Source organism: Durio zibethinus, chromosome 17 (assembly GCF_047325235.1).
Source record: "Durio zibethinus cultivar Kanyao isolate XHJ-2024 chromosome 17, ASM4732523v1, whole genome shotgun sequence".
In the NCBI taxonomy this organism is placed as follows: Eukaryota; Viridiplantae; Streptophyta; class Magnoliopsida; order Malvales; family Malvaceae; genus Durio; species Durio zibethinus.
In genome coordinates, this window is record NC_143178.1 from 22,920,894 (window position 1) to 22,943,145 (window position 22,252).

Sequence of the window (22,252 nt, forward strand, 5' to 3'; positions counted from 1 at the left end):
TTTTATTTTATTATAATTATATCGTTTAAATTTAAAAAATAAATAAATATTATTCAATTGCTAAAATCAAGCAATTGCATTATTTCAAATCTTTTTTGTTCTATCTAAATAAATTCAAGTAAGTATTTTATACTTATAACGTCAATTAAATTTTTATAAACTTATTACATTCGATATAAATAAATTTATTTATAATAATCTAAAAAATGTACTAGACAAAATAAAAAAAAAAAAAAAATCGGTAAAGTCAATTTGCGAGTAACACTTGTCACGACCCTTATTGTGAATGTAGTTGGAAACAATGTGAAGACATAAAAAGTGACAATGATATGATATTGCTTTTTAAACAAACATTAACACACGTAAACCAACCTTATCCACCTTTGAGGTTATTTTAATTATGTTTATTATTTACGTTTTTTCTCTGGCTGTAATTAAACAAAATTATTGTGCCGTAATCCACATTTAAATTAATTTGCGCACATGATCTTTCACTGTTCACTATAATAATTTTTGAACCAAATCATGAGTAGAAATTTGTCTAAGCCTTTTGAATAAAAAAATAATTGTTTGCACATTTCATTTGCTAGCCATATTCGCTAGGAAGATCGGACACACGTCACTCAAACATGTCTTTATTGCATGTGAAATTTCTAAATTGGATTTTATTAATTTCAAGTTCTTAACTTCTAACTGTCAGGTGTTTATGTGTGAACATGTTAATGACTTCATTGCTAGGAAAAATTTCGTTAAAGATTTATTATTCTATAAGAAAATACTATTCATTTCAACACTTTTATTCTCATGATGCCGTATTTTTTTTTTTTAAATGGGATAAAACTCTACATTAAGGATAAAAGGAGGGAAGTTGAGGTCGAACACAAATTTTATATTTTTTAAAGATTTTTGTTATCATTAAATAAAAAAATTAAAGATTATAATATCGTATTAATTTATCGATTTGTCTATAATATTTATTTATGAATTATTTAATTTATTCAAAATATTGTATATTTTATTTTTGAATTTATTTAACAATTACACGCATGTCATGCAGGGAATGCAAATAATATGATATTAATAAAGTCAAATATAATTAATTTTCATATGTCTATTTAATAATTTATTTATTTAATAATTTTTCTAACTAAGATCATAATTAGAAAATAGAGAAGAGATTGCATGTAATTGGATTTAAATTTTAAATTTATTTGATATCACCTTCTAAAAATATTTGCATGAACAAATTAAATTACTTTATAAATTTCTTAATTATTTATCAATAGTTTAATCTTATTTATCTGGATTTTGAGAATAAAAAGATAAGTATGATTTATCAATTCAAAACATAATATAATAAGATACATGAAAATGATTTTAAAAAAAAATGTCATGGTTTAATTTTTAAGAAATATTATATACGAGTTTAGTAAAAACAAAAAATATTTTTTTATATTAATATGAATTATAATATATAATTTTTATATAAAATATAATATATATAAATATATAAATTATTAATATTTTACATAATATTAAAACATAAATTGTCAATCTACGTATACATGATTTCATTTAACTTTGCATTTCATTCGGATTTTTCACAAATATTTATAATTTTATTAAGGTAGAAAAAGTGGGGAAGATGTAAAGCAAAATCTAGTGCCCTTTTATTATTTTATTATTTTCAGCCTACCGATCATGATTTGAAGAAAATGCTAAAAGAAACAAAGATAAAGCAGGGACCGTTGAATGATAAGGCATTCGTGGAAACTCCAAGAGAGACAAAAACATGTCACTGTTCATCCTTCAATTAATATATGTGACCCCGAAATTAATTAAACATGTGTTTTCGTTCTATTCGATGAGTCTTTGATTTAATAATAGGTGTATGTATCCCTTATAAAATAGCAGGATTTGAATATTCTCTTTTTTAAATTAAAACAAATAAAATATTTAATTCATATAACAATAATTAAAATTTTTAGCAAAAATTTTTATGTGATTATAAGCAATTTCTTCACATATATTAGATTTTTTGTGACAAAATTTTTTCATGTTACTATTATAATAAGTAATTATAACATTTTATTATTCAGTCATTATTATAATAACAATTGTGATGGTTTAAATTTTTTCACAACTAAATTATCACTATATGTATGCCTTTGTGACGTAAAATTATTTGTTACTATAGAATTATCATTGATAAAACACACAAATTGGTGCCAAGTAACTCTTGATTGAAAGTAATAAATTAGTTTTAGACACTTGATTTTGTTTGAGACTATTAGTCTTAAATTAATTCTTATTTTGAAATTATAAAATATTAAACTAAAAAATTTTGATTAAGCTTTTTAAAAAGATTTATTTTATTAACATGTTCTTAGGTTTTATTATTTTGTATACTAAATAAATAATATGTTTTTCAAAGTGATATTTCATTTAAAAATATCTTGAAAAAAATTATTTTAAAAAGTTGGTCTTAATGTTTATATAAAAAACAAATTTTCAAAATTGGTACTTTTATGAAAATGTTTTTCAAAGTTTAAACAAATTTTTTTTATATATTTTTATATTTCTCAAATCAAAACTATTTTTAAAAATTATTTATTTGAGCTTAAATTAAAATCAAATTGTTAATTTTAAAGTGAACTTATTCATTTTGTACTTAATACAATTTTGATAATATTAGTTTTGAAAAATTGTCATAACATTAAAATCCATAAACCTATTGCTAGACATAAATTAAAGAAGCTGCCTTCAATCTTTTTTGGTTTAAGTGCGATTAGCCACCTAACTGAATCTGTCTCATTTAAAGAGAAGTCACAAAATTGACTTAGGTATCTTTAAATAATAAATTTTAATCTACGAAACTAAAATTTAGGTTCTAGAGTACAGTTATGCATGAGAAAGGTTATAACACCCTCATCGTGCCCATCTAAAGGATGATATAAATTTGATTTTAAGTTATCCAAGTATTAAAATATATATAATTTACCAAATAATTTTAATATTGAAAAATTTTCTTAAATTACACTGATATATTGGTAAAAATTTAAGAATATTTCTTCATCTCGAGAGCATTTAAGGAGACTATTTGTCACGCTTTGAAAAAGTTCCATCATCAGATTCATTTAATTTTACTTGTAGAAATGAATTTCTATAAACTTGGTCTATAGTCAGAAGTATCTTCCAATATGTTGATAAGATTTTCATCGAAGATTATCCTCCAATATATTGGTAGGATTTTGTTAATGTAGACACCCAATCAGGTCCGGGCCCGGATCAATTGGGCCTGACCCGGATCAATTGGGCCTGACCCAGATCATTTGGGCCTGGCCCAAATGGGCAAGGCCCAATTGAATTTTTACCCGTATTTTTTATTTTTTATTTTTATTTATTTATTTTTTCTTTTTTTTTTCTCTCTTGTGTATTTTATTATTTATTATTATGTATTAATATATGTATATATATATTTTTTTTTTCTTTCATTAGAATAGATTTATATGTATATAGTTATATATTTATTATTATTATATTATTATTCTTATCTTTTTTTTAATTATCTGTTCTGATTTTTTCTGATTTTCAGATATTATTTGAAAATTTTTTATCTTTTGATTTATCTTTCCAATTATCTAGATTTTTTTTTTTTTAATTTTAATTTTTATTTTGGAGGGCTAGGATTCAAAGTTGAAGACTCCCACTCTGAAGGGGAATTCAATCAGAAGAGTCCAATTGGATTCAAAGACTGAATTCCCGTCCAAAGAGGAATTGGGATTGATCAGAAACTCCTGATCAATCCCTATAAAAGGGACCCCCCTGGAACAGTCAAGAACACACAGAAAACAGAAGCAAAAGCTACTGATTGAGAGAATAGGGGTGTTTAGAGAGCTAAGGAAAAGTTTAGGAGTGTTCTGGCAGTGAGAAAAATTTTTTAGAAAAATTTGGCGAAAAAATTTTCTGGAAATTTCTGGGAAATTTCCAGATTCCGGCGAAAATTCCGGCGACTTTTGAATTTTCCGGCGACAATTCCGGCGAACTTTGAAGTTTCCGGCGACAGACCCAGTTTCCGGCGGAGAATCCCAGAAACCGGCGACCATCCGGCCAACTTCCGGCCAATTTCCGGCGAAATTCCCAGATTCCGGCGAAATTTCCAGAATCCGGCACCGGCGTTCTTCAAATTCTAGAGAGAAGGCAGAGAAGAAGGGAAGAAGAGAGAGAGAGGGGAGGAACGGTCTGCTGAAAAACGGAGGAAGGTGCCTTTTATACCCTCCCAAAACGACGTCGTTTTGGCTTTAAGTTAATAAGAGGATCCGCGCGTTTTGCCGAACCCGACCCGACCCGAAGCGTCGACCCGCTTTCTGACCCGCGCGTTTCAGCCCCTCCGAGCCGAGCCGAGCCGAGCCGAGCCGCACCAAGCCGAGCCGCGATCCGAGCCGCTCCAGGTTTTTTTTTTTTTTTTTTGAATTTTTTTTTATTTGACTTTGATTTTGATCTTGATTTTTTTTCTTTTTTCTTTAATTAATCCGACGACGGAGCCTCTACAAGTAAAAACAGTAGTTTTTCTTGCATACTCCTGAGGTGAGGGAATTTTCTCAATTTTCTGCTAAAAGTATTAGAGTCAATTGAGAATAATTTCCGATAATTAATTACTTGGCTGATTTTGATTTTTTTTTTTCTTTAATTAATCCGACGACGGAGCCTCTGCAAGTGAAACAGTAGTTTTTCTTGCATACTCCCGAGGTGAGGGAATTTTCTCAATTTTCTGCTAAAAGTATTAGAGTCAATTGAGAATAATTTTCGATAATTAATTAATTGGTTAATCTTGATTTTTCTTTAAATAATCCGACGACGGAGCCTCTGCAAGTGAAACAGTAGTTTTTCTTGCATACTCTTGAGGTGAGGGAATTTTCTCAATTTTCTGCTAAAAGTATTAGAGTCAATTGAGAATAATTTTCAACAACTAACTACTTGGTAAAATTTTAAGGCTTTTGGATAACACAAATTCAAGCTGGTACCATCTTTTGATGGGCGTTGTGAGGGTGCTATAACCTTCCTCACACGTAACCGAACTCCCGAACCCTGTTCTGGTTTGTAGACCTGAACCTATTCTTCTAGGGACCCTTAAACTTAGGTGTTCCCTGGAAGGACAGATTCCTTAGGTGGCCAATCGCACCTAGATAAAAAAAGATTGGTGGCGACTCCCTTAAGTCAATGTCTAGCGATAGATCCCCGGATCTAGACGTTACGACAGCTTGGCGACTCCACTGGGGACTTTGAGAGTCAGGCCAGCAAATAATTTGTGTTATCCAAAAGCCTAATAAAATTGAACCTTTTTGTATATATGTGTATTATTCATTCATGTTTTATTTACCTGTTAATTATGTCATTCATGTGCATGTGCATAACATGAGCTCTACACCCGAGCTCTGTCCCTCTATGAGGGAGTAAAGTACCTATTGCTTTCGTGAGGTCTAATGCCTCCGTAGTGGCTAGCGAAATACTCCCACTCAAATTGAACCTTTTCCGCTTGTAGCCTGTAATGGGTGAGGATTAGGGTGCCTTACTAGTCTGTGATGGACAAGGATGTAAGGAACAATTTGAGGACCTTTAGACTCTGACTTTAAAACCACATGTAGTGAACCTTAAGAGTGCCTAACCCTAGGATAGAGTCCTTTCTACCCAATGATAGATATACCCTGAAATTAGGACACAAAAAAGGTGTTTATCTAATCATTTTGATTGCTTAACTTTGTGTATTATTTTTTGTAATGTTATGCATCAGCATTACTTTCATTTCATTCAGGAAACTAACTATGTTGTTTGTCTGATTGTATGCATCTGTATTCTTTTCATGATCATGTTTCAACACAATCATTTGCATTCATTTCATGCTAGATTTCATTCAAAAAAATGTACATTTCATTTGTGTATCAAAGCATCATACATAAGGCACAGCATAACATTTCTAATCATGAGTATGGTACTCAAGGTCCGAGGATAGCTCCATCTAGCGAAAACCTTGCTCATCCATACAACACAAGATCCAGAGCAAGGCAAATGGAGGAGGAAAGTTCTCATAGATTTGAAAAGCTAGAAAAAGCTCAGGAGAAGATTGAAAGTGAACTAAGCAAAATTCTGGAGGCTCTTAATAACATGAACAAAGGAAAAGGAGTTGAAGGAAATACAAGCCAGCAAGATGTGGCTGACCCTTTGCACCCTTCAGGTTTTGGCCCACCTCAGGCTCAGTCTGCTCAAGAGGTCCCGCCACAACACTTTACATATCCTGGAATGCCATCAGCTTTCAACCCAGGATAGTATAACAGCTATATAAATCCTGTCTTCACTGAAAAGGCAGCAGAACCAATTCCTGATCTAGATGACTTAAAAGAGAAGGAGAAAGAAAAGATGAGGGTGGAAGCTGAGGAAAGTTCCAAGATTAGTATGCTGGAGCAAAGGCTAAGGGCTGTGGAAGGATTTAGCTTTTATGGGTCAGTTGATGCTGCTGGGCTCTGCCTAGTTCCTGATGTGGTTATTCCCTATAAGTTCAAAGTACCGAAATTTGAAAAATATGACGGTACAAAGTGCCCCAAAACCCACATCACTATGTATTGCAGAAAGATGGCAGCTCATGCACATGATGAAAAACTCTTGATGCATGTTTTTCAGGACAGTCTTACTGGCTCTGCCGCCAGATGGTATGTTCAGTTGGATAGGACTCGTATTCGCTCTTGGAGTGATATGGCACATGACTTCATCAGTCAATATCGACACATTATCGATTTGGCCCCTGATCGTTTATCTTTGCAAAACTTGGAGAAAAAGTCAAATGAGTCTTTTAAAGAATACGCCCAGAGATGGAGGGATATTGCTTCACAGATACAACCTCCACTGACAGAGAAAGAGACCACAGTGCTGTTTGTTAGCACTTTAAAGCCTCCCTATTATGAAAAGATGATAGGAAATGCAACAAAGAATTTTGCTGACATGGTGATCTCTGGAGAAATTATTGAAAGTGCCATAAAAAATGGCAAGTTGAAAGGAGGAGAAACCAAGAAGACATCAGAAAAGAAAGAAGCTGAAGCTCAAGCTGTGAGCTTTGATAGACAACAATTCAGGGGTTATCAACCCTATCCATCCCAAGGCTACCCTCCATACTATCCCGCTGTGAATAATGCCTCATCCTACCCATACCAGTTAGCTTCACAACCATCTCATTCATCCACTTACCGCCTTAACATTCAAGCTCCTGTAAGAACTCAAGTTCGCCCTACTAACCCAGCAAGTGGCTCGCGAGAACAACGGACTGCTCGAGAAAAACCTGTATTTGATCCAATCCCTATGACTTATACAGAGTTATATCGAGAGCTTTATAATAGCCACTTGATTGCCCCCAGCCATGTGGAACCTCTTAAACCACCCTACCCAAAGTGGTATGATCCTACAGCCCACTGCGACTATCACTATGGAATTACTGGCCATTCTACTGAAAATTGCACTGCTTTAAAGTATAAGGTGCAACGGTTGATCAATGATGGAATGGTAAGTTTTGATCAAGGAAAAGCAACAACATTCAATGTTAACACCCTAAGTGAAAGTCAAGAACAGAAAGGATCTGGAGAGTCACAATGAATTGAGGGGCAAGACGTCAATGGGGATTTCTTCACCTGATCATATAGGGGGCTAATTTTTAATGGAGATAAGGCGGGTTGAAAGTTTTTTTGTCACTTTAAGATTTCTTTTCAAGTAATGTTGGATTTCTTTTTGCAATATGACTTTACTTGTTATCATTTTAATAAAGGCAAGTCAATGCATTTCATTACATTTTTCTCTTTCATTTGACCATTATTCCATACCCTGCTACCCTTCATAACTTCACATTCCCATTCTTAAATTTCAGATGATGAATATTTAGACAATGATAACAATAATTCTGGGATTTAATTTTGAGAACTCATCCACATTAATATAAGAAGATGATTTGAACAGAAGTAAGCTATTACTGGAGGAGAAACAGATATGTCTTGAAGATGTGTAATCTTTTATACAGATTCATGAGCTTTGTTCAATAGATGATGTTCAAGAAAGGTATTCACAATTGAGATGAAAAATGGCCACCTTTCTTTTACCATTGGAAAAACCATTTATTGCTACCCCTTTGAGCCAATCATGATTTTTTTTCTTGAAGAACCCCAACCAAGGATCACCCTCTACACTGGAGGGTAATTTTTGAAAAAAAAAAAAAAAAAAAAAAAAAAGAGAAAAAAAAAAAAAAACACCACAAAAGGTCTCAAAAAAGAAAGAAAAGCAAAAGAAAAAATAAATGCCACACATGACTTGGGGCAAAGTAATGAGAATCCTTTGTGTGAGGAAAGAAAAAACAGTGAAACGATGTGGGGCAAAATGCCAAGCTGCATCAAATGATCCTTCGGTCTTGAACCTTTTTAATACATATTTTGAGCCTATTATATCCATTTTTTTTTATGACCCTTCACCTTGACCTACATTACAACCTTGAAAAGTCCATTTGGATCAAGTGTGAATACTCAACTTGAATGATCATATGTTGAGCGAAGGCATACTCATGATGAAGCGATGGAATCATGCTACATTACCTTAAAAGTTTGATGTATGAAGGATATCAATAATAGGGGAAGAATGAAAAAAAAAAGATGATGAAAAAAAAAAAAGAAAAAGAAAAAGAAAGAAAGAAGAAAAAATGAAAAAATGAAAAAATGAAAAAAGAGATCCAAATTGAAAACCTGAAAGGGTGATTTTGGTACCCAAAAAAAAAAAAAAAAAAAAAAAAGATCCAGGTCAAATGGCTCACATGAATGAAAGATCAAAGACATCTGAAGATCCCTCAAAGACTGGGGCAGAGTTCGCCAAGCTCAAGATGACTTCAACAGTAACTGAATGAGTTTTTGAAAAAGAATCCTAGATTAATGTTGAAAATTGTCTGAATATTCATCATTTGGACATACCATTCACCTCAATGACATCCAATTTATTTCATTTCCCATTTATTTTCTACCAAAATAGATCTCCATTGATTATCTTTACCATAATTCACCTTCTGTTCTCTTATTGTTTCACCCCTAGAATGAATTGAGAAAATGCTTGATTGCATTGTATTTGTCAGGATTTGAAATGATAATGAATGAATGAATATGTGCTTAAAAGAGTCTTGCATTTATTTGAAAAGAAATCTAAGATGATGAAGAAATGGTAGAAACCTAATAGAGAATATGATGGGGCAAATCTTGAAAAGTGATGAATTGATTGATATGACTTGCAAGATGTGATTGAATGATGAAGACAATCAGTAGACAAAGTTTGTTTTGGAATTGTTGAGGCTGAGACAAGGACCCAGTGATGGTGGATGAAATTTGTTTTGAAATTTGCTAGTGCTGAGAAATTCATTGAATGATAGTCAAGGGATGATCGATTGATGAAGCTTATTCCAAAGTATTGAAAAACAGAACAAGAAAGAATGTGAGTGGAAGAGACAATTGAGAGCTACACAGGTTCGATCTTAGAAGAGCAGTGCAATTGGATCCTTGAGGAATCAAAGGGCTTGACACCCAAAAAAAAAAAAGCTTGAGAAACTTGAGTACCATACATTGAACAGGAATTAATTGGCCAACATTTGCATGGCATGCATTGAAATTCATATGCATTGCACAGCATACACTACTTTCAGGAGAATATAGTGTACAAATTCAAGAAGCAAGGGTGTTCCAACATCCCACATGAAAAAGACAGATATGAAAAGACTTTGCAAGTTTGAGAAGAAACTTGTCAGGTAAGTTCCTAATCCTTGAAATAGGATGTCTTTTGGTATCAAGGTTGATTTATAAGACCTTTGGGCATAATCTCCTGAAATCCCTTCAAACACAGCTTTCAACTCCTTTGGACATGATTGTCAAGGAGCCTATTAATTTCCAAAGTTCCGTTGCCTCTGTTTAGAGGAGCAATTTATCTTTTCAAAGTCGTGGTACCTCTGTTGAGAGGAGCAATTTACTTTTCAAAGTCGTGGTACCTCTGTTTAGAGGAGCAATTTATTTTTCCAAAGTCGTGGTACCTCTGTTGAGAGGAGCAATTTACTTTTCAAAGTCGTGGTACCTCTGTTTAGAGGAGCAATTTATTTTTCCAAAGTCGTGGTACCTCTGTTGAGAGGAGCAATTTACTTTTCAAAGTCGTGGTACCTCTGTTTAGAGGAGCAATTTATTTTTCCAAAGTCGTGGTACCTCTGTTGAGAGGAGCAATTTACTTTCCAAAGTTCGTTGCCTCTGTTTAGAGGAGCAATTTACTTTCCAAAGTTCGTTGCCTCTGTTTAGAGGAGCGATTTATCTTTCCAAAGTCGTGGTGCCTCTGTTTAGAGGAGCAATTTATTTTTCAAAGTCGTAGAGCCTCTGTCAAGAGGAGCTAAAAAAAAAAAAAGGAAAAAAAAAAAAAAATGAAAATGTCGAGTCGGGTCTTGACTGGGTGTCTACGTCTTTGCGCAATTTCTGTTTCACAGAAAATACGCAAAGAGGGGCAGCTGTAGACACCCAATCAGGTCCGGGCCCGGATCAATTGGGCCTGACCCGGATCAATTGGGCCTGACCCAGATCATTTGGGCCTGGCCCAAATGGGCAAGGCCCAATTGAATTTTTACCCGTATTTTTTATTTTTTATTTTTATTTATTTATTTTTTCTTTTTTTTTTTCTCTCTTGTGTATTTTATTATTTATTATTATGTATTAATATATGTATATATATATATATATTTTTTTTCTTTCATTAGAATAGATTTATATGTATATAGTTATATATTTATTATTATTATATTATTATTCTTATCTTTTTTTTAATTATCTGTTCTGATTTTTTCTGATTTTCAGATATTATTTGAAAATTTTTTATCTTTTGATTTATCTTTCCAATTATCTAGATTTTTTTTTTTTTTTTAATTTTAATTTTTATTTTGGAGGGCTAGGATTCAAAGTTGAAGACTCCCACTCTGAAGGGGAATTCAATCAGAAGAGTCCAATTGGATTCAAAGACTGAATTCCCGTCCAAAGAAGAATTGGGATTGATCAGAAACTCCTGATCAATCCCTATAAAAGGGACCCCCTGGAACAGTCAAGAACACACAGAAAACAGAAGCAAAAGCTACTGATTGAGAGAATAGGGGTGTTTAGAGAGCTAAGGAAAAGTTTAGGAGTGTTCTGGCAGTGAGAAAAATTTTTTAGAAAAATTTGGCGAAAAAATTTTCTGGAAATTTCTGGGAAATTTCCAGATTCCGACGAAAATTCCGGCGACTTTTGAATTTTCTGGCGACAATTCCGGCGAACTTTGAAGTTTCCGGCGACAGACCCAGTTTCCGGCGGAGAATCCCAGAAACCGGCGACCATCCGGCCAACTTCCGGCCAATTTCCGGCGAAATTCCCAGATTCCAGCGAAATTTCCAGAATCCGGCACCGGCGTTCTTCAAATTCTAGAGAGAAGGCAGAGAAGAAGGGAAGAAGAGAGAGAGAGGGGAGGAACGGTCTGCTGAAAAACGGAGGAAGGTGCCTTTTATACCCTCCCAAAACGACGTCGTTTTGGCTTTAAGTTAATAAGAGGATCCGCGCGTTTTGCCGAACCCGACCTGACCCGAAGCGTCGACCCGCTTTCTGACCCGCGCGTTTCAGCCCCTCCGAGCCGAGCCGAGCCGAGCCGAGCCGCACCAAGCCGAGCCGCGATCCGAGCCGCTCCAGGTTTTTTTTTTTTTTTTTTGAATTTTTTTTGAATTTTTTTTTATTTGACTTTGATTTTGATCTTGATTTTTTTTCTTTTTTCTTTAATTAATCCGACGACGGAGCCTCTACAAGTAAAAACAGTAGTTTTTCTTGCATACTCCTGAGGTGAGGGAATTTTCTCAATTTTTTGCTAAAAGTATTAGAGTCAATTGAGAATAATTTTCGATAATTAATTACTTGGCTGATTTTGATTTTTTTTTTCTTTAATTAATCCGACGACGGAGCCTCTGCAAGTGAAACAGTAGTTTTTCTTGCATACTCCCGAGGTGAGGGAATTTTCTCAATTTTCTGCTAAAAGTATTAGAGTCAATTGAGAATAATTTTCGATAATTAATTAATTGGTTAATCTTGATTTTTCTTTAAATAATCCGACGACGGAGCCTCTGCAAGTGAAACAGTAGTTTTTCTTGCATACTCTTGAGGTGAGGGAATTTTCTCAATTTTCTGCTAAAAGTATTAGAGTCAATTGAGAATAATTTTCAACAACTAACTACTTGGTAAAATTTTAAGGCTTTTGGATAACACAAATTCAAGCTGGTACCATCTTTTGATGGGCGTTGTGAGGGTGCTATAACCTTCCTCACACGTAACCGAACTCCCGAACCCTGTTCTGGTTTGTAGACCTGAACCTATTCTTCTAGGGACCCTTAAACTTAGGTGTTCCCTGGAAGGACAGATTCCTTAGGTGGCCAATCGCACCTAGATAAAAAAAGATTGGTGGCGACTCCCTTAAGTCAATGTCTAGCGATAGATCCCCGGATCTAGACGTTACGACAGTTAAAAATAAGGAATATTATTTCGTTTTATTTATTTATTTTAAAATTATAAAAAATTATAAGACTTTTCAATATGTTGGTAAAACTTTATTTTAAAAAAAATATATTAGCCCTCTAATATGTTGGTAAGGCTTTTCTTAAAAAATCATTGCGTTTTTTTTAAAATAAATTTGTAAGGCTTTCTAATATATTGATAAAACCTTATTTTGAAAATAAAATATTAGCCCTCCAATCTGTTAATAAAGATTTTTTAGTTAAATATAATTTTATAGAAGTATTTTAAAAAAAACAAGTAGATAAATAAATGAATAAATAAATAAATAAGTAAATTAAACAAATAAATAAGATAAGTATATAAAAATGCCTAGAGTTGGCTTGGCTTAGCGACTAAAGAATGCAATTGTAGGCACAGGGATCGGTGTTGCTTGGCACTCGGCTAGAGCACAACTTAACTCAGAGTAAAAAGGAAATTCAGGTTGAAAATCGGGTCACATTGCATGGCAGGTTAAAATGCAATAAAATAAGCGGATCTAGGTTTTTATGAATCCCAAAAATGGCGTTGTTTTACCCAAGAATAAAAACCCCAAATCTCTTCTTTTCATTTTAGAACCACTGGAATCTTATCTCTCTAACACATTTTTTTCTCTGTTTCTCCTTTTAGCATTCAAACGGTAAATTCAACTGTGCCTAAATTCTAACAAAAAAATTTTAGAAACCGACAAGATTCTCAATATCGGTCGTTGGGAACTTCAACTCCTTCATCGAAAAATTCAAAGAAATTTTTAGAAAAAAATTTAGAAACAAAAATACAATCAAACAATAGACTGAATCCCAGTTCAAAAGAAAAAAAAACCCAAGTTTAAAAATCCAAAAAAAGAAAATAAAGCCAAAAATTCAAAAACCCTTTTCACAGTTAAAAAATTTCCTCAGCGTAGCTTTTATCTATTCTCTGTATGTTTTGTGGGTTTGAGCACGATTTATAAGGATTTCTTAGTAAAAAATTTTAGGGTTCCATTATTTAAAATTGAATCCACCATAAATAGATTCAATCTAAATTGTGGCTTGATTTTGGGTTTTAATTTGATTCTGGTCAATTTTTTTTTTATTTTGTTTCCAATTCCATGCTATCATGATTTCAGGATTAATCTTCCAAAAAAAATTTCCTTATTTTGTTTCCTTTTTTTATCATTTTTTTAGATTAATATTTTATTAATATTTAATGAAGATTAATTTTTTATTAATATTTAATGAAAACAAAAGTGCAATTATAAGATGGGCTCAAACCTCAAATATCAAAAGGTACCCCATACTAGGCTTAAACCCTAGAATCAATTTAAAGCCCCATATCAAATTAAATGCTTGATAGACACCTCGAAAGCTTAAAAAACCCAAACCAAAGTTTAATTACTAGCCCCAGACGAAATAAGGTGTCTACACCTTATACTGGGCCTAAAGCCTATAATCAATTTAAGGCCCTATACTAATTTAAAATCCTGATAGACACCTCGAAAGCCTAAAAACCCAAATCAAAGTTCAATTACAGGCTTTAGACAAAATGAGGTGTCTACAATTGCCTCTCTTTGAATATTTAAATGAAATAGGAATAATGCAAAGACACACAATCATTTAGTTTGGTTCAACTCAAGCAATTTTAAAAAAATCCTCTAAACAGAGGCATGCAATTTTCAAAAAATTTTAAAGCACTTTTCTAAATAGAGGCATAAAGCTTAAAAACCTCCTCTAAACAAAGGTTAAACAAAATAAACTCCTCCATATAGAGGTAAACAATTTAAGAAATACGCTCCTCTATACAAAGGCTAAACAACTTTAAACTAAGAAATAAGCTCATCTATACAGAGGCTAAATAACTTTAAATTAGAGTCCTCTAATAAGAGATTTTGAAAACAAGTTCCTCTAACTAGAGGTTCAAAGATTTTGAAAAGTTGTTTCTTTGAAGATTAAAAATCTTACCTAAAAAATTTCTTCTCCATCAAGAATTTGCAATCTTTGCATTCGAATTCTCCATTTTGGATCTTGCGATGTTTTTAATCTAGATAAATGGAAAAGATATCATTGTATGTAATGTATGCAGTGCAAATGATTATTAATGAACTTTCAGTTGTGGTACGTAGATTCTCAAAAAATTTTCTTTTAAATTTCAAACTCTTTAAGTTTTTAGCAATGGGAACAAAATCGGCTCTATTCTTCATTGTACAAAGTAGGAATTTGCCTTTCTCTGTAGGAGAATTTTTTTTCTTTTCTTTTTGAAATCAATGTCTTTACTAGGCTTTGAAGGTTTCATCTTTTACCTTTGTATCCTTCACCCTTTTCAAAGTAATATACAATCTTTTATGATATTATTTAATTATCAATCATCATTCCAATTTCAAGACATATAAGATGCAAATCATACATTTTTTCTATTCATTACAAAGCATTTAAAGAAAAGGCAATGATTGAAAATGAGATATAGATAATGAAATAAATGTCTTTATTTGGAAAAGAAGCCAAATTACAAATGACAGCTAATTGGACATGGTAAAGGTTAACAATGATGGCTATTTGGGTTAACAATGCCCTAAGATAGACAATCAAATAATCATAACAACATATCTTAAATTTTCTTCAAAACTTTAATTATACAATGCCCTTAACACTTTAGAACTCTTCAAAATATACCAGCTTTCATGTCATTAAACCTCTCAAATGATGTTGTACTCTTCTTATCCAAGTCATCTTTATAGGTTTTCAACTTGAATAAAGCCATTCTTAGTTCAAAATGCCCTTACAGGTTTTCAATTTAAACTCTCATTTTTTCTCTTTTCTTTTTTTTTCTTTTTTTTTAAGCAAAGTACTTCTTCACAGCATCAAAGTTTATGGGATTAGGAAGATCATCTCTATCCATCTCTATTAAGATTAATGCTTCGTCGAAAAAAGCCCTCTTTACCACATATGGCCCTTTTCAGTTCGGGGTCTACTTTTCTCGGTTATCATGTTGACTTGAAAGAATTATTTTTAACACCAACTCTCTTTCTCAAAATTGATAAAGTCAGATCTTTTTTGTCATGAGCTCTCATCATCCTTTTTAGACATAATTGATCGTGATACAATGCTGCTAACCTCTTTTTTTTTAATGAAGTTTAATTACTCATAGCACTTTTCAATCCATTCAGCTTCTTCTAACCCCATTTCTTTTAGGACTCTCAAAGATGAGATTTCTAGTAATATAGTCTACATTCCATAACCAAGGAAAATAGGGTTACCCTAATAGAAATACATATTGACATCCTATAAACATGTAAATCAAAAGGTAATTTCTTATGCCAATCTCTATATGTCTCAATCATTTTCTTCATAATCCTTTTGATGTTCTTATTTGCAGTTTCTATTGCCTTATTCATCTTTGGGTGGTACAGTGTTGAGTTATAGTGTTTAATTTTGAACTAAACACATATCTCTTTCATCATTTTACTATTCAAGTGCTTAGCATTATTTGAAATGAGCTTCTATGAGAGTTCATATCTGTAGATTATTTATCTCTTTATAAACCGAATATGTCTCATTTAAAGATAAGTCATAAAATTGATTTAGGTATCTTTAAATAATAAATTTTGATCTACGAAACTAAAGTTTAGGTTCTAGAGTACAGTTATGCATGAGAAAATTATAGCACCCTCGTAGCACCCATCTAAAATATGATATCAATTTAATTTTAAGATATCTAAGTATTAAAATATATATAATTTACCAAATAATTTTAATATTGAAAACTTTTCTTAAATTACTCTAATATATTGGTAAAAATTTAATAATATTTTTTCATCTCAAGAGTATTTAAGGAGACTATTTGTCACGCTTTGAAAAAGCTTTATCGTCGGATTCATTTAATTTTGCTTGTAAAAGTGAATTTCTATAAACTTGTCTATAGTCAGAAGTATCCTTCAATATGTTGATAAGATTTTCTATCGAAGATTATCCTCTAATATATTGTAGGACTTTGTTAAAAACAAGGAATATTATTTTCTTGTATTTATTTATTTCAAAATTATAAAAAATTATAAGACTTTTCAATATGTTTGTAAAACTTTATTTTTTAAAAATAAAATATTGGCCCTCTAATATGTTGGTATGGCTTTTCTTAAAAAATTATTGCTTTTTTTAAAAAAAAAATAAATTTGTAAGGCTTTCCAATATATTGATAAAACCTTATTTTGAAAATAAAATATTGGCCCTCCAATCTGTTAGTAAAGATTTTTTAGTTAAATATAATTTTATAGAAGTATTTTAAAAAAACAAGTAGATAAATAAATGAATAAATAAATAAGTAAATTAAACAAATAAATAAGATAAGTATATAAAAATGCCTAGAGTTGGCTTGGCTTAACGACTAAAAAATGCAGTTGTAGGCACAAGGATCGATGTTGCTTGGCACTCGGCTAGAGCACAACTCAACTCAGAGCAAAAAGGAAATTCAGGTTGAAAATCGGGTCACATTGCAGGGCAAGTTAGAATGCAGTAAAATAAGCGGATCCTAGGTTTTTATGAATCCCAAAAATGGCGTTGTTTTACCCAAGAATAAAAACCCTAAATCTCTTCTTTTCATTTTAGAACCACTAGAATCTTATCTCTTTAACACATTTTTTTCTCTGTTTCTCTTTTTAGCATTCAAACGGTAAATTCAACTACGCCCAAATTCTAACAGAAAAATTTCAGAAATCGACAAGATTCTCAATAGCAGTCGTTGGGAACTTCAACCCCCTCATCGAAAAATTCAAAGAATTTTTTAGAAAAAAATTTAGAAACAAAAATACAATCAAATAATAGACTGAATCCTAGTTCAAAAGGAAAAAAAAAACCCAAGTTCAAAAATCCAAAAAAAGAAAATAAAGCCGAAAATTCAAAAACCCTTTTCACGGTTAAAAAATTTCCTCAACGTAGCTTTTATCTATTCTCTGTATGTTTTGTGGGTTTGAGCATGATTTATAAGGATTTCTTACTAAAAAATTTTAGGGTTCCATTATTTAAAATTGAATCTGCCATAAATAGATTCAATCTAAATTGTGGCTGATTTTGGGTTTTAATTTGATTCTGGTCAATTTTTTTTTAATTTTGTTTCCAATTCCATGCTATCATGATTTCAGGATTAATCTTCCAAAAAAATTCCTTATTTTGTTTCCTTTTTTTATCATTTTTTAGATTAATTTTTTATTAATATTTAATGAAAACAAAAGTGCAATTATAAGGTGGGCTCAAACCCCAAATATCAAAAGGTACCCCATACTAGGCTTAAACCCTAGATTCAATTTAAAGCCCCATATCAAATTAAATGCTTGATAGACACCTCGAAAGCTTAAAAAACCTAAACCGAAGTTCAATTACTAGCCCCAGACGAAATAAGGTGTCTACACCTTATACTAGGCTTAAAGCCTATAATCAATTTAAGGCTCTATACCAATTTAAAATCCTGATAGACACCTCGAATGCCTAAAAACCCAAATCAAAGTTCAATTACAAGCTTTAGACAAATTAGGGTGTCTACAATTGCCTCTCTTTGAACATTTAAATGAAATAGGAATAATGCAAAGACAAACAATCATTTAGTTTGGTTCAACTCAAGCAATTTTAAAAGAATCCTCTAAATAGAGGCATGCAATTTTCAAAAAATTTTAAAGAACATTTCTAAATAGAGGCATAAAGCTTAAAAAACTCCTCTAAACAAAAGTTAAACAAAATAAACTCCTCTATATAGAGGCAAACAATTTAAGAAATACGCTCCTCTATACAAAGACTAAATAACTTTAAACTAAGAAATAGGCTCATCTATACAAAGGCTAAATAACTTTAAATTAGAGTCCTCTAATAAGAGATTTTGAAAACAAGTTCCTCTAACTAGAGGTTCAAAGATTTTGAAAAGCTGTTTCTTTGAAGATTAAAAATCTTACCTAAAAATTTCTTCTCCATCAAGAATTTGAAATCTTTGCATTCCTATTCTCCATTTTGGATCTTGCGATGTTTTTACTCTAGATAAATGGAAAAGATATCCTTGTATGCAATGTATGCAGTGCAAATGATTATTAATGAACTTTCAGTTGTGGTACATAGATTCTCAAAACTTTTTCTTTTGAATTTCAAACTTTTTAAGTTTTTAGCAATGGGAACAAAATCGGCTCTATTCTTCATTGTACAAAATAGGCATTTGCCTTTCTCTGTAGGAGAATTTTTTTTCTTTTTTTTTTGAAATCAATGTCTTTACTAGGCTTTGAAGGTTTCATCTTTTACTGTGTATCTTTCACCCTCTTCAAAGTAATATACAATCTTCTATGATATTATTTAATTATCAATCATCATTCCAATTTCAAGACATATAAGATGCAAATCATACATTTCTTCTATTCATTACAAATCATTTAAAGAAAAGGCAAGGATTGAAAATGAGATATAGATAATGAAATGAATGTCTTTATTTGGAAAAGAAGCCAAATTACAAATGACAGCTAATTGGACATGGTAAAGGTTAACAATGATGGCTATTTGGGTTAACAATGCCCTAAGATAGACAATCAAATAATCATAACAACATATCTCAAATTTTCTTCAAAATTTTAATTATACAATGCCTTTAACACTTTAGAGCTCTTTAAAATATACCAGCTTTCATGTCATTAAACCTCTCAAATGATGCTGTACTTTTCTTATCCAAGTCACTTTTATAGGTTTTCAACTTGAATAAAACCCTTATTAGTTCAAAATGCCCTTCTAGGTTTTCAATTTAAACTCTCATTTTTTTATTTTTTTTTAAAGCAAAGTACTTCTTCACAGCATCAAAGTTTATGGGATTAGGAAAATCATCTCTATCCATCTCTATTAAGATTAATGTTTCGTCAAAAAAAGCCCTCTTTACCACATATGGCATTTTCCAATTTAGGGTCTACTTTTCTCGGTTATCATGCTGACTTGAAAGAATTATTTTCAACACCAACTCTCTTTCTCAAAATTGATAAGGTTGAATTTTTTTTGTCATAAGCTCTTATCATCCTTTTTAGACATAATTGACCATGATACAATGCTGCTAACCTTTTTTTTTTAATGAAGTTTAATTACTCATAACACTTTTCAATCCATTCAGTTTCTTCTAACCCACTTCTTTTAGGACTCTCGAAGATGAGATTTCTACTTTTACTAGTAATATAGTCTACATCCCATAACCAAGGAAAATAGGGTTACCCTAATAAAAATGTATATTGACATCTTATAAACATGTAAATCAAAAGGTAATTTCTTATGCCAATCTTTATATGTCTCAATCATTTTCTTCATAATCCTTTTGATGTTCTTATTTGCAGTTTCTATTGCCTTATTCATCTTTAGGTGGTAGGTGTTGAGTTATGGTGTTTAATTTTGAACTAAACACATATCTATTTCATTATTTTACTCTTCAAGTGCTTAGCATTATTTGAAATGACCTTCTCTGGGAGTTCATATCTGTAGATTATTTATCTTTTTATAACTTATAGACCATTGATCATGTCATATTCGTATATAAAGCTGCCTCAAATCATTTTTTTGAAATAATCAATCATTACAAAAATGAATCTATTTTCATTATATGCCTTTGGAGTAATGGTACCAATAACATCCATGCCAAACATAGAAAATGGCTAAGGTGGTGCTAAAACATGTAAAAGTAATGGGCGAAACATGGGCCTTATTAGCATAAATCTAACACTTATGACACTTTCAAGTATAATTGATGCAATCATTCTCTATTGTTAACCAATAGTATCTAGTTCTCATAATCTATCTTGTCATCATGTGTCCATTTGCATGTACTCTACATACCATATCATGCATATTTTTAAAAATATTTTTTGCCTTAGCTACATTTACATATTGCAATAACACATAATCTTTACTTTTTTTGTAAAGGATCTTTATCATTCTTTGTTGCTTGATCTAGGTATTACTAATTCCTTAAGTATTGCAAGATGTTATAATACCAAGGCTTTTCATCTTTCTCCTTCTACATATTAGTGCAATGTACTGACATATCTTTGACATATAACTTAATAGGCTGAATTTTAGTATTGTTATCAACCTAGACCATCGCCGTCATAGTAGCCAGAGCATCTGTAATTACTTCATGGGATAAATGTTTAAATCAAACTTCCTCAAACTGTTTGCATAAATCTAAGATATACTTATGATATATGATAAGTTTTAAATATCTTATCTCATATTCTCCTTTCAATTGATAAATGACGAAAGTTGAATCCCCGAATACTTTCAATACTTTAATTTTTCTATCCAAAGCAGCTTGTAAACCTATGACACAGGCCTTGTAGTTTACAATAGTATTGGTGTAATTAAAGTTTAGCCTTGCTATAATAGGATAATAACATCCTTCAGGAGATATCAAAATTACCCCAATTCCATGTCCCAAGGCATTAACAGCCCCATCGAAGTACATTTTTCGAGATTTCTAATTATCCTTTTCTTTCTCTAGCTAAAAAACAGCCATTAATTCTTCATCCAAAAAATCAAGTTTTATTGGCTCATAGCTTTCAGTAGCACGATCTATAAGAAATTCTGCTATGGCATTTTTTTTATTTTTTTTTGGCTTACGTATACAATATCATACTTCGAGAGCATTACTTGTCATCTTGCAATCCTTTCAGATAATGATGGTTTTTTGAAATTGCACTTGATTAGGTCCAATTTAGCTATAAGCTAAGTGATATGATATAGTATGTATTGCCTAAATCTTTTAATTGTCTAACCTAAAACATAATACATTTTCTCTAATAATGAATACTTAAACTTGTATTTTATGAACTTTTTACTCAAATAGTAAATAGCTTTTTTCTTCCTATTGAACTTATATTATTGCCCCAGTACATATCCTATTAACTTATCATATACAGTTAAATATATAATTAATTATCTCCCTAGGATAGGTGGTACCGGCGTTAAAAAATTTGACAAATACTACTTAACCCTAACAAAATCCTCTTTACATTATTTATTCCACTCACCAAGATTGTTCTTTTAAAAGAGCTTAAAAATGGGACCATATTTGAAAGTAAGTTGAAAAATGAACTAAGAGATGTAATTCAATCTACCTAGAAAACCTCAAACTTTTTTAGGCATGCTTGGAGGAGATAAGTTTTGGATGGCTTGTATCTTATCTAAGTCAACTTCAATCCCTATTTTAATAACCATGAAGCTTAGCAATTTCTTTAACTTAGCTTCAAATGTGCATTTGGATGGATTTAGATTGAGTTGAAACTTTTTTAACATCTCAAACAACTTTTTGAGGTTAGCTACATGGTCTTCTCCTTCATGAAATTTTGTGATCATATCATTCACATACACTTTAATCTTCTTATGTTTGATGTTATGGAAGAGTGTCACCATAGCTTTTTGGTAAATTACCCTAGCATTTTTTAATTCAAAAGGTGTAACCTTATAACAAAAGGTACCCCACATAGTTACGATGGTGGTTTTCTCCATATCATCCTAAGTTATCTTTATTCGATTATAACCAGAGAATTCATCCATTAAAGAGAATACAAAATGTTAGGCTATGTCATCTAACAAAATGTTAATATAAGGTAATGAAAAATTATCTTTCAGGCTAGCCTTACTCAAATCGTGGTAATCCACACATATTTGTACTTTTCTATC